Raw genomic sequence first — 14,510 nt, 5'->3', positions numbered from 1 at the left:
CCCCTATGGCCTCTGCTTCTAACACAACACAATTACAGGACTGTTCATCAAAGCCTGAAAACATTACATCTGACAGCCTGGAGGTTACCATAGCGCCTTCCACTATCTCTCTTTCCAAAAAAGTTCAAGAGATCTTACTGGAAGTACGCAGACCTTCCACCAGAAAAACCTATTCAGCCAAGTGGAAGAGATTCAGCATCTGGAATGCCAACAGGGGTCAGGATACAACAGTACTGAGTATACATCAGATATTGGAATACTTGGCAGAATTTTCATACTGGTCTCTCATATTCTTCCATAAAGATTCACGCCTCAGCAATCTCAGCAAAATTCAATTGTGACCCACCAGTGTTTTCACATCCTTTGCTAAGACAGTTCCTCAGAGGGATAAAGAATATCAAACCTCCCAGAAAACAGCCAGTACCTGCATGGGACCTCAATTTCGTTTTGGAAAAACTAACTCTTCCCCCCTGTGAGCCGGCAGCAACTTCAGAAATACAGTTTCTAACATGGAAAACAGTTTTTCTGTTGGCAGTCACATCAGCAAGAAGAGTCTCGGAGATACAGGCACTCATGGCAGTACCTCCTTTCCTCATTTTTCATCAGGACAGAGTCTCTCTAAGAACCAATCCTTCATTCATGCCAAAAGTAATTTCCAGGGTGTCTTTAAATCAAGCTATACACCTGCCTACTTTCTTCCCCAATCCTCAAAACAAGGGGGAAACACTACTGCATACTTTGGACGTACACAGGCAACTACAGTACTACTTGGACAGAACTAAAGCCACCAGGAAGTCTGACCAACTGTTTGTAGCCTATGCTGCTGGAGTACAAGGAAAAGCAATTTCCAAACAAACAATTTCAAAATGGATTGGACACTGCATCAGATTCTGCTATTCTTTCCATGGAAAAGGTGTGCCAGCCAATATTAGGCCACATTCCACCAGAGCTATAGCCACATCCACAGCTTTCCTAAGAGGAGTGGCTACAAAGGACATTCTAGAGGCTGTTACATGGAGCTCCGTGCATACATTTACCAAGCACTACAACCTGCCTTTATACTCCAGATCCCGAGCAGGCTTTGCTTCGGCAGTCCTGCAGGGCATTTTAGCTACACCATCCCTTTCTTAGTTCCATCCACCCCAGCTTGGCTATGGTATTCAACCCATATGTTATGACTGCAGTTGCATTCTTGAAGGACATAGTACAGTTTTGTACCTACCATAAATGTAGATGTCCGATAGATATGCAACTGCAGTCGGATTTTCCCACCCTCCTACCCCTCTGTAACTTTCTTTATGGGTCCACTTCCCCTTTTTCTATTAGCTGGGGGTATCTCCTATGGTGTATCTGTTTATTACTGTTGTGCATGTTTGGAATTGTTTATCCATTCACCAAATTTAGCCTTCCTAGGAGGGCACCTGACATCTGGGGCAAGAAACACTGAAGAAGATGGCGTCGGCCGATGCCTTTATACTCCAGCCGCTCTGACGTCGGAGAGGAGGCGACACCATCAGACGCCGGACCCAGACTTTGGAATCCGTCCAACCGAGGGCTGCCTGAGGCAGGACAACCCATATGTTATGACTGCAGTTGCATATCTATCGGACATCTACATTTATGGTAGGTACAAAACTGTACTTTCCTGCTACTTGAGGATGTCGGATCAGTTTCACATTAAGATAAGTACCCCATTGAGGATTTTCTTCAGTTCTTTTTGTATTGCTATAGTCTGTTAATGTCCGGTAAGAGGAAGTGCAACTGTGGTCATCAGATTCCCCACAAAAACACCCAAGAGCAGTGTCTCTCTTGTTTGGGTAGGGATCACAATGATAAAAACTGCACCATTAGTAAGTCATTCGTCCCTAAGACCCTTCGTTGCTGACTTCAGAGCCTTGATTTATACCTTGAAACCCAACGTCTTAGATCGCTCTCAGTATGGAAGCCGCCTCCGACACCCCATCCGAACCACCCAGGAAGAGGGCCAAGCCCACACATCTGTCTACTTCCACTGCACCTACCTCTGCCGATTCTCAGCCTGTAGCCGCCATTAGCTTGGCCGAGGAACCAGCGTCCACCACATCGTATAAAGCGGGTACCTATCAGGAGGCCGCACAATCCAGAGCAGATAACACGTCTGGGGAGGATATCCCGGCACCTGATTCAGACACCAGGGTGGAACCAGTTTCTGGGATGGGCACTTTGGGCAGGCCTCAGCTGCACCTTCTATGACTATCAGGCTGACTGCCAGCCAGACGCCGGTTAGGCCTACCAAGAGAAAACAGAAGACGAGGCATATCGCTTCAACCCCAGAGGCCTTGCCAGACTGGCAGGCCTTCTGCCAGAGCCTCTACAATGCCTTCCTGGCCCTTAGGCCCACTGCAGTCCTCCCTTAGGCAGCTACACCTCTTCTTAGACCCAAGCCTCCCCAGGCTAGCCAACCTGCAGTAGAAGAAATTTCTGACTCCTCAGAGAAATCCTTGTCCTACTCTTCACAAATTTCTTCCCCTCTCGGGTATGGATCCCTAGAGAAAGCCTCTGCTGAACCTGAGTCCCCTGTGGGAGACCTTACTTTTGGGGACACAGTCCATCTTATGAGAGAACATTTTAAATGGGATTGTTCAGACAGAACATGTCTGAGGCCCAAAAAAGTTTCTATGACCTGATCCAGATGGAATCTCCTAACCGGCCCCAATTCCTCGTGTCCAGCCTGCCTTCCTGGATGCTTTTGCTGCAGCATGTATCAACCCAGATTCCCAGCCACCTGCCCCTAGAAGGGCTGACCAGTTGTAAAGGGTACCTGATGCAGAAAAATTCCTTTTCAAATGCCCGCCAGCTGACCCAGCAACTATTTCTATTGCTGCTGACAGGGCTACCAAACTTCTCCCTACTACCACTGTCCTGCCTGCAGATTTATGTATTTTATTTTATTTTACATTTGTTGACCTAATGACATAGATAATCATATGACCTAATCATAGATAAAGACAGCAAGGCCATGGAAAGGTGGGGAAGAAGATGTACACTTCTGCCACCCTAGCCTTTAGGGCTACAAATTACCAGTCACACATGGCCAAATACTCTTTGGCCTTACTGGACAAAGTTTCTAAGGAACTCGGTGAGATCCCCGACTGCTCTGCGAAGGCATCCCAGCCTTCCTTGTTCGGGCTCATCTCCCAAGTCAGTAAACATTCTCTAAGGTGTGCATACGATGCAGCTGAGGCCTCTGCCAGTTCAGCTGCATCTCCATCTGTATTGAGGAGATACTCCTGGGTGCGTCTACAGCCCCTACAGGATGACTTAAAGGCCAAACTCTTCAATGCTCCTTTGGATTACTCTGCCCTTTTTGGCACCACGGTGACTGATTTTTTCAAGTCACTCCAACAAAAAGGGAAAGCGCTCCAAGATTTGAAGCATCTACTTGTCTCCGTATCCCAAAATTTTAGAGGAACTATCCAGCCAAGACACAATTTATAAGAAAGTCCTCAAGGCCCTCTGCCCCCTTCAGGTCTAGAAGACCTCACAGGAGACCGTCTACTCGGCCTAGAACTCCTCAGGCCACTGCCCAGAGACTCCTCTTTCCAGAAAGGGCAGGCAGCATCCAACTCCCTTTCTCCCCTTGTCCTTCCACCATACCTCTATCCTCCTGTCTATTTCATTGCTTCCCTGCATGGACCCTAGTGACATTCGACAAATGGGTTTTGTCTATCCTGAAGGAGGGTTAATTCATGTCTTGGATGTCTCCTCCTCCAAGACTCCCTATACCTCTACCCTCCCTCAGTGGTCCCTCCTTCCCGAGGTCCTAAACAAACTGTTGCTCCAAGGCACCATATAACTCGCCCCCCCCCCCCCCCCTGCTCGAGGGAAAGACTTCCACTGCATAATCTGATGCCCAGAAAGAAAGGACCGTGGAGACCCATCTTAGACCTTTCTCATCTCAACCCTTTCCTGAAGGTCCCCTCCTTCAGGATGATAACACTACCCATTCTATTTCCCTCATCCTTCCCCAGGCCTTCATGGTGACCCTGGACATTAAGGAGGCCTATCTCCATATTCCCATAAAACTGTCCTCCACAAAATTCCTCAGATTCAAAGCAGGCTCCTCTTATTTTCAGTTCTGTGCCTTGCCCTTTGGAGTCTCTACTGCATCAAGGGTATTTACAAATGCCTAGCCTCAGTCATCGCCTACTGCAGGACAAGTGGTATGCAAATTATCCCATACCTAGATGACCTGCTCATAGGTTCATAGGTTCATAGGTTCATAGGTTCATACTAGGCTATCTGCCCGCATTATTTACAAGCCTAGCCCATCGCTTTGTGGCTTAGCACCCTGTGCCTCTGTCGAGCAGTGACACTGAGGTAATCATCTCCCATCCATTGGTCAAGATTTCTCTTGAACTCTGATGGATCTAGATTTTTGAGGTGAAGCATATTCATCAAATCTGGGTTTGACATGGCCTTGTATGTTAGGCAAAGGTCACCCTGAGTAGCAGTGGTGTTTACTGAATAGAGCTGGAGTTCTTTCAGTCGCAGCATAGGACAGATTTTTGAGACCCTTTATCCTTTTGGTGAGGAACTTTGTGGCCTCTCCAGCTGCTGCAAGTGTCGGGTCAGATACATTCCGAATGGGGCATTGTACTCAATCATTGGTCTGATGAGTGATGAGTAAAGGGAGACTATGACCTCCCTTGATCTAGATGAGAAGGTCTTCCTAACTACTTTAGCTACATGGGTGTCGAATGACAGACTACTATCAACCTGGGTCCCCAGTGGATTGCCACCTATTTGTGTTTGCTGAAACTTAGAGAAGTAACACACAGGGGCCCAGGACTGAGACCCTGTGACTGTGGGACACCACTAGGCTGTGAGTTGATATGGCGCAGCAGAAGCTGACCCTGTGGGTTCTTTCTGCTGTCAGTCATCAATGGCTGGCATGATCTGCCTTTGACAAAGCCAAAAACTGGATCCAAAAAGTCTGCAAAATTTCTATGTCTTTATTTATGAGGTCCATTATGATCCTCTCCATGGCTTTGCAGATAAGGCTTGTCAATGGAGGCACCTTTTGTGAAGTGGTGTGGTACACAGTTACGGTCCCCCTGTAATAGTATCCAGAGGTAAGACTTTGCTTGTGAAGTGGTACCATGCAGTGCAAGTGCGCCCCCTGGGGCACGCATCCAGAGGTAGACTTTGATTAAACAGCTGTCCTAGCTGTGGGTTTAATTCTCATTGAGTTTCATGGGCACACAGCCGGGGACACCATCAGGTCCCATGGATGCTGTGTTTTTCAGTTCTCACTTTATAGATATCTCCACTGAACCTGTCAGCCAGTATGTTGGCAATGTCTGTAGGATCAGTAATCTTCACATCATTTATATCTGGGAGTTTCCTCCCAGGTTTCTAAATATAGCTAAAGAAGGCCTTATGATTGTCTTTACTTATAGTGATCAAGTAGAGTTTGTTTATGGCTGGGGTCCACCCAGACTGGATGCTTGCCTTTGGTACAAAGAGTCTTTGTTTTGTTTGGGATTGCCTTATCCATGCAGTCCTGCAGGTGCTGGTAGAAGGCATTTGTAAGTGATTCAGACTGTGGTCTTTTTATTTCAGGTGTTGTTCCATGGCATTTGAGTTTATGAATTCCAGGAACTTTCCTAGTATGATGGTGTTTGGTGATACATTTATCCCTCTAGTGTTTTCAGGAAGGCCATGTGAGGTTCCTGAGTTACAATTCAAGCAGCAGACAGACAAATCCTCCTGGGCCACACAAAGGACCTCCTGCTCCTGCTGCAGTTTCTAGGGTTCCTCATAAACTTCCCCAAATAAAAACTAAATCCTACACAAGACATTGTCTTCCTAGGATGCAGAATCAGAACAGACCTCAGGATGGCCTTTCTACCTCAGGAAAAAGTGCTTTTCCTGATCCAACACCTTCAATCTGCCCTCCTTTCACCCGCTTTGACCGAGGGAATTCCTCAGATTTCTTGGCCACATAACAGCCACTATTCCCATGCTACGACTGGCAAGGTTACACATGAGGAAAATGCAATGGTATCTTCGCTCAGTATGGACCCAGCACTCACACCCCCTAGAGTTCAAGATCCCACTTCTTCCCTGCTTCCACCAAGAGCTGAAGTGGTGGCTGGCCCATGTTGCCCAAAACTCGGGCTTTCCCTACAGTTGCCCTCTCCCTCTCAGATCATGCACACAGACGCGTCAAATCTGGGCTGGGGTGCAACGCTGGACACAAAAACAGTGCAAGGTTTGTGGACAAGCACAAACAGTGGCACATCATCATTAAGGAAATGTCAGCCATACTTCTTTCCCTGCAGACCTTTCAACCTTTCCTTTGACAGGGCATTCTGAAGATCTTCACAGACAACACCAAAGTGATGTGGTACCTGAACAAGCAAGGAGGGATGACGTCCTACCTCCTCTGCAGGCTAGCCCTACAGGTATGGGATCCAGCTGTCACCCAGGGGATCTCCCTCCAGGCAGCCTACATCCCATCCCAACACAATTGTCAGGCAGACTCCTTAAACAGAACATCCTCAGACAGTCACAAATGGATGCTGTCAAGAGATCTATTCTTGGATCTGATCCACAGGTGGAGTATTCCACAGATAGACCTGTTGGCCTCCACCACAAACAGGCAACTCCAGAGCTATTGCTCCAGAACTCGAGATCCAGTGGCTATACAAACAGATGCCTTCTTAATGTCTTGGAAGGGGAGATTTCTGTATGCCCCCCCCTCCTTCCCTCCAATCCAGAGATTCATACTGAAAGCAGGACTCACCATAAATCTTGTTGGTGACTCCCCTATGTGCCAAGGCAGCACTTGGTTACCCCTACTTCTTCATCTATCCAAGGGCAGTCACCACAAGTTATCCTCCTCAGTGGATCTACTTGCACAGCACCAATGGACACAGATTCACCCACAGTTGAGATCCTTGCACCTCTCCCTGTGGCTGATAGGATTCTGATTCCCTTCAGACACCTGTACAACAATGACATGTTCTCAGTCCTGCAGGAGGCCAGGACACCAAATACTAGGAAATCTCATCTCTCTAAATGGAGAAGGTTTTCTGTCTGGTGTTACAAAAGACAGATAGAGCTGCTGGACAGGAATTTGCCTTTAATTCAACCTCCACTAGCTTCCAGACTTCCAGCCAAGCTATTCCTAAAGGGAGTTTTACACTTAAGACCCCCAGAAGACCGACTCCTCCTCCCTGGCATCTTTATGTGCTGGAAAAGCTCACTGTGCCACCCTTTGAACCAGCTGGCAAGTATGACTTGAAATTTTGCAATTGGAAAGCAGTACTTGCTAGTAGCTTTGACATCAGCCAGGAGGGTCTCAGAGCTCCAAGCCCTTATGGCCACCCCACCCTTCCTAGGTTTCCATATGGGCATGGTCACCCTCAAGATTAATCCTTCTTTCACCCCCAAAGTGGTCAATGACCTTTCCCTAAATCAGGCTGTTCACCTGCCTAACTTCTTTCCAAATCCTCAGGGAGACGGTGAGAGTCCTTCACTCCCTAGATGTACACAGGCAACTTGGTTTCTACTTGCATAAGACCAAGTCTATACGCAAATCAGACCAGCTGTTTGTTTCTTTCCACCCCAGGGCTCTGGGGAAAGCTGTGGGGAAACAAACAATTTCTTCTTGGATTGCTAGGGCTATCTCCTTTTGTTACTTACACCATGGAAAGACACTAATGGGCAACGTCAAAGCCTATTCCACAAGAGCCATGGCTTCCTCTAGGGCTTTCATTAAAGGTCTAGATACTGACTCCATTCTGGAATCAGCTACCTGGTCTTCTGTGCACACCTTCACCAGACCTTGTAAGCTGGACCATATCTTGAGGACCAGAGCAGGATTTGGCAGGGCTGTCCTGCATGGCTTCCTGGAATCCCCTTCCAGACCACCTCCCAGCCATCAGTGAGCTTTTGTACTCACCCACTAGTGAGTACTGCAACATTGGAATAGAAGGACATAGGAAAGTTGTGTAAAATCTTACCATAACTGTAGATGTCCTTCTCTTCCATGTTGCTGTATTCTTTCCCTCCTTCCATCCCTCTCTTCTCCTTGCACTTGCTCTACTCAGCTCCTATACAGGCTATGCCATCAGGACTGGCTCTGTCTGGGGCCTCTTGGTTCTGAGGACTGGTGCATTCAGATGTCATATTTGTAGCCCACTTACTTGCCAAAATGTCAGACGTCCAACATGCCATCAGGGGCTGGAAAAGCTTTCAAAACCTGGCCGGGCAAGCTGATGGGAAGCAGGGTAAAGCCACTAGTGAATACTGCAACATGGAAGAGAAGGACATCTATGGTTATGGTAAGATTTTACACAACTTTCCTTTCTGTCAGAAAAAATTCTGCAGTAGACAAGATGCAGTGGACGAGGACAGACCCTCATAAAAGGAAACTGGAACAGGGGTCTTTCAAGATTTGATTGATCTATGGGGAATTCCTCAATTAAAACTTTTTGCCTTTTCTTTGAACAGTCAGCTAACAATATTTGTGCTGCAGGACTCCATGCAAGAAGACCTGTAAGACAGATACCTTTCCCTTGGACAAGAGTGTTTCTTTATGGTTTTCCACCATTTCCACTGATAGACAGGGTACATCTGAAGATCGCCAAAATCATTGCGGTGATTCCCTTGTGGCCAAGGCAACAGTGGTTCTCCCTTCTTTTGCAAATGGCCAGGGGCAGTTACAACAAGCTTCCTCACAGAATGGGTCTACATGCACAAGCTCAGGGGTGTTTGATATGTCTCAACCCCTACCAACTTAAACTGAGTGCATGTATGATACGGTCTTAATTCCCTTTAGGTACCTGTTTACTGAGATGTGCAGCAGATAGTAGTGGAGGTAAGAAAGCATGCTACTGCAAAGTCCAGTGTCAGCAAATGGAAATGTTTTTCTGCTTGTTGCCATCAACATAACCAGTACACACTATGGGCTAGGGTTTTTCTGGTTTTACAATAGTTGCGTGAGTTACTATCCTGTGGCCTTCTGTACTTCTCTGTCTAGGTTCATTTATCTACCATTTCATCATGTTCATAGGTGTGTACTAGGCTAATGCCCCTGGAGCCTTTACAAGCCTAGGCCATAGAAGTGCCTTGGCATTGTGCCACCCAACGTTAGATGTTCGTGTTTCGCTCTTGCAGTCATCACATTTGGGTTATCCTTGCCAGGGTAGCCCTCGGCCAGCCCGAATACCTGAGGCTTAGTATTTCTGCGTCGGTTGCTGTCGCTTCAGGACTGACGTCAGGTCGTCAGTAGTATAAAGTAAGGCAGCCAACGCCATTACATCAGTCTTACTTGCCACGGAGCCTGAAGCAGAAGAAGTTCGCACGAGTGCCAGTTGGCCACTACCCAAGTTTCGTCTACTAAATTGAAGTCTTCTAAAGTTAGTACCCCGTTGGAGATCCTTTTTTCTTGCACTAACCGATGCCAGAAAAAGTTAATAATTGTCTCACCTATGGAAAGCAAATATCACACCGAGATTTTCATTCTTCCTGCATCACTTGTTTAGGCCCAGACCACGACGTCCCCTGTTGTCGCTTCTATGCTTTGTTCAACACCAGAACTATCCGTCGTTGGGCCTTTATTGTAGCTAGATATTTTCGCTTATAGTCCTCGAACTCCGATATGGCTTCGGTAAGTCATCCGACAGCAGATCTTCCAAAAAAACATAAAGATAAAGACAGAGACAGACTGCACAGGTCCAAACCTACCGACGACGCTTCCATTAAGCTAGTTGTCAGTTCTCAAATCTTCAGTGAGGCGCTTAAGTAGCCCCTGATGCCCGCTTCTGTGGATTCGCAGGCTGCTACTGAGACCCTTTCGGAGTCCTGTATGCCACAAAACTCTTCTTTGACTAAAGATCCTGCAGTCTTCTCTACCTTGGAGGGGTTTGAGGTCGCTGAGTAGGCACCGGCTTCCAAGGAAGTCCTTTGCACCACTGATTCTCGACACAAACCAACGTCTTCTTTCCCGACTACCGTTCTTTCGAAAACTACCAAGTTTTTTAGGCCCAGGGTATAAACCACACCCAAGAAACTGACGACTGAATGTCAGGCACCTGCTTCCTTGCCTCAGTCTCAAATGCTTAAAATGGCAGAAGACCTTATCATGCTGATCAGGGGAAGCCAAGCTACCCCCTCCAAAAGGAAAATATATCTGCCCCCTGTAGCTTTTTTCTGAACAAGAGTCAGATGACTCTGATGCATCTGAATATGAAGACATGCAACCCCTCTCTACTTATGAGGATTTTGATGCAGAAGATTCCATCCCTTCTGCTTATCCGCCAGAGGATTTTTCCTTTGGGGAAACCCATCATACCTTAAGGGAGCATTTCCAGTGGGACAGTCAGGACTACCCTCAGTCTAAAAAGAGACTCCAGGAATTCTAGGATCTTCCACAGCACAGACCCTTGGCCATCCCCTCAGTCCTGGATGCTATGGAGGATGTTTTCCTGAAATCCAGCTTGACTCCTGACACTCTCCCTCCTGCACCCAGAAAACCAGACAGGTACTATAGAGTCCCTGACTCACACAAATTTCTTTTTAAAAATCCTACTGCTGACCCTGAGATAATTTCTCAAGGGCCTGAAGGGATTAAAGTAACCTCGGATAAGAATCCCACCCCCTCAGATAGGGATTCCCGAGCACTAGACAGATGGGGTAAAAAGCTATACACCTCAGCTACTCTTGCTGTCAGGGCAATAAATTGTCAATTCCATATGCTAAAATTTCAGCAACATACCCTGGAACTTCTCAAACAAAAAATGTCTTTCTTTCCTGCTTGTGTAGAATCTAAAGAGTTCAAAAATAGTTAATGCATTCTGCAAGTCTAGTAACTAAACACACCTTGCACTGTGGTTTTGACGCCCTAGAAGCTTCTTGCAGGGCAGCAGTTATCGGATCTGTCATTAGAAGGCATGCATGGCTTAAGGAACAACCCTTGCTAGACCATGTCAAGTCTAAATTGTTGGATGCCCCCTTGCACAAAGACAACTTATTTGGCACTAAGACAGAAGAGGTCTTAAAAAAGATGGAAGAAAAAGCAAAATCTATGCAGACAGTTAAGGATTTCTTGCAGGTCCAGCCACCGAGGTTCAGCAGGCATTGTCCTACCAAGCACTAGTCCTTTTCTGCTCCCACTAAGCCAGTCCAGCCCAGCCCAGACCCCCAGACAGCAGCTACAGGAAATGCATAGATCTAAGCAGTGGACTACAACCACTTCAAAACCTGGGAGTTCTAAGCCACCCCTTATGGTAAGAACTCACAATGACTCACCTCCCTCTCCCGCACCCCCCCCCCCCTCTGCCCACCTTCACTTACCCCTAGGAGGAAAACTCTCCTTTCATGCAAGCACTTGGGCCACCATTACCAACGACCGCTGGGTTCTCAACATAGTGTCCCAGGGATACATATTTTCTTTCCACACCCCAGAAGGGTTCCCAGATCTACTTCCAATACAGTGGGCAGAGGTGCAAAGGCAAGTCCTTTCCCTGCTCTATATGAGGGCAGTAGAGCACGTTCCTGTAGGACAGAGAGGTCAAGGTTTCTACTCCAGACTGTTTCTGGTACCCAGAAAAGAGGGCACCTGGCGCCCCATCCTCGATCTTTCTATTCTAAACACCTTTGTGGTGATCCCAAAATTCAAAATGCTCACCCTCCAGCAGCTGCTACCCATGCTGTCCAAGGATGCTTGACTATCCACCCTAGATCTAAAAGAGGCCTACATCCATATTCCTGTCATGGAAACATTCGGGAAATATCTCCATTTCAGAGCAGGATCTCAGCACTTTTTTCTCTGCGCTTCCTTTTGGCTTATCTACTGCTCCCAGAGTTTTCACAAAATGTCTGGCTCCGGCCATTGCCTTTTGCAGACAAAGGAATATCCAGAATGTGAAGTTGTTAAATCTCGCCATTTATTCTCACTGATGGGTTCGGAGGCAATCCTCCGCTCCGACACGGCTGATAGCAAAGCTCAAGGTTTGCCAGTAGCTCGAGACCAAGCCCCTTATCCCACAATGCACTGCTGGAATTACCTCAGATCTAGTTTGCCACGGGAAGAGAGATCTCTGTGATCCACCTAGCTCGGACCATTTGTGATAAAAAAAAAACCAGCAAGTTTTGATAAAAAAAACTTTCTTTTTTGTTTTGGACTTTTTCATAAGATAGTTGTGTGTTAGTGTTTGAAAATTAGATAATAGAATCTATAGTTTTGGATAGTTGTTTTGTGTGGGCCTTTAGCCCTGTTTAGACTTACTAATCTTTTTCTAATAGTCAGGGTTTTTCTCTCTGGGCCTCTTTAGCCCTGTATTTCTAATCTATAGTTAATTGTTATAGATAGTGCCCGTATTGGGCTTAGTTGCTTTGTGGGTCTTTACAAGTTAAGTAAGGACTTTTACTGTCTTAGTTTTTGCAGTATACTGGATGTTCATCGTGTTTCACTGTTGAAGTCATTACAGTTGGGTTATCCTGCTGGCAGGCTACCCGCAGTCGGCCAGAATTCCAATGTCTAGGCCCGGCGTCGGTTGCTGTCGCTTCTTCCCTGACGTCAGTGCGCCAGGGGTATAAAAGATGCAGCCGACGCCATTTTCTTCAGTCTTTCTTGCCGCGCGGTGCCCAAAGCAAAAGCATTTCGCAAGTGCCGGTCGGCCGACAAAAGTTAACAATTGTATTTCTTGTGGGAAGCAAATACCTCATAAGGATTTTCATTCTTACTGTATTCCTTGCCTAGGCACGGACCACGCCGTTGCTAGTTGTTGGCTTTGTGCTAGATTCAACCAATGCACTATTAAGCGTCGGTTCGATTTTGCTTTTCATTACTCTGGCCGAAGGTTTAACTATATAATGCCGTCGGAACAACCAACGACCGGAGTCCATAAAAAGCACAAGGACAAAGAAAAAGACAGGCATCCGAGGTCCAAAACCGACAATGAAGCCTCTTCTAGGCCAGTCGCCGGTTCGCTGGTTTTCAGTGAGGCGCGTTACCTCAGAGCCACAGGCCGCCTCCGACTCCCACATGGAGACAGCTAGGCCTCTGGAAACTCAAGGTATTGGGCCTACGGAAACAATTCCCTCAGATGGGTCCAGAGCCACTGAGCAGGCTTCTGGCAGGGTGTTTTCAGACCTACACAGCTTACTATCAAGACCTCTTCAGCAGCCAAGGCAGAGTCTAAAACACCTTTAAAGACAAAGAAACAAGTACAGCATTCTCCTGGGCAGTCATCCATGCCAAAGAAACAGATGCTCATAATGGCCAAGGATCTAATTACTTTGATCAGGGGCTCCCATCCCCTTCCTGATAAAAGGCCTAGGCAAGACACTGACTATGACTTCTCTGACCAGGTTTCTATTTCTTCTGATTCCTCTTCAGAACAGGGATATTCTCTTCCTTCCTATGAGGATTCTGATGCTGAAGAATCTATTCCTTCAGCCTCTCCTCCTAAGGACTACTCTTTTGGAGAAACCCTGCACACCATGAGGGAACATTTCCATTGGGAGAGCCAGGATTATTCAGAATCCAAGAAAAGGCTTAGGGACTTTCTTTTATTGCCTCAGCACAGGCCTCTTGCTATCCCCCTTGTACTAGATATTGTTGATGATGTTTTTTTTTCTGAATCCAGTTTGACTCGGGATTCTTTACCCCCTGCACCAGTTAAGCCAGATAGGTACTACAGGGTTCCAGATTCTCATAAATGTCTTTATAAAAACCCTGCTGCTGATCCAGAAACCATTTCTCAGGGTCCCAAAGGGGTCAAGGCTTCCACTGCAAACAACCCTGTTCCCTCTGATAGGGATTCTGGAGCACTGGACAGATGGGGGGGCAAAGTTTACACCTCTGCTACTTTAACTGTAAGGGCTTTAAACTGCCAGTTTCATATGCTTAAATATCAACAATACCTAATGTCTTTGCCAAAACAGAAAATGCTTACAAGCTCTGAATGTCCTGAGAACAAGGAAATGCAGGATTTATTGCATGCAGCTGAACAAGTGGGAAAGCATACTTTGCAATGTGGTTTTGATTCATTAGAAGCATCTTGCAGAGCTGCTGTTACAGGTTCTGTCATTCGAAGGCATGCTTGGTTAAAAGAACAGAGTTTACCTGATCATGTTAAAGCAAAATTATTGGCTGCTCCATTACAGCATGATACTTTGTTTAGTGTTAAGGAAGAAGAGGTGTTGAAGAAAATGGAGGATAAAGCAAAATCAATGCAGAGAGTGAAGGATTTCTTACAGGTTCAGCTACCTAGATTTAGCAGGAACTGGCCTTGTAAAAATTGGTCCTTTCCAGCGTCAGACAGGCAACAAAGAGGCAGATACAGACACCCAAGAGGCAGATCTCACCCCCCAAGGCTCATACAGACCTAAACAATGGGGGGTGCTTCAGCCCCCAAAGGCAGAGAAGACAAATCACAACCTTGTAGGAAACAGTCCCAATGACTTTCCTCTACAAATGCCAAGCACTTACTTTTTGGCAGCACCCTTAGCTG

At 46.6% G+C, this 14,510-nt stretch overlaps 1 protein-coding gene across 13 annotated transcripts in view; it reads left to right on the top strand.

Moving 5' to 3' along the window:
• ZC3H18 (zinc finger CCCH-type containing 18) overlaps nt 1-14,510 on the top strand; it is a 2,225,788-nt gene that overhangs the window by 1,561,491 nt on the left and 649,787 nt on the right. The window lies entirely within an intron of this gene.

The sequence above is a fragment of the Protopterus annectens genome, chromosome 8.part1 (assembly GCF_019279795.1).
Source record: "Protopterus annectens isolate FY-2018-M chromosome 8.part1, PAN1.0, whole genome shotgun sequence".
NCBI classification, from domain to species: domain Eukaryota; kingdom Metazoa; phylum Chordata; order Ceratodontiformes; family Protopteridae; genus Protopterus; species Protopterus annectens.
This window is presented reverse-complemented; position numbering and strand designations above follow the sequence as displayed.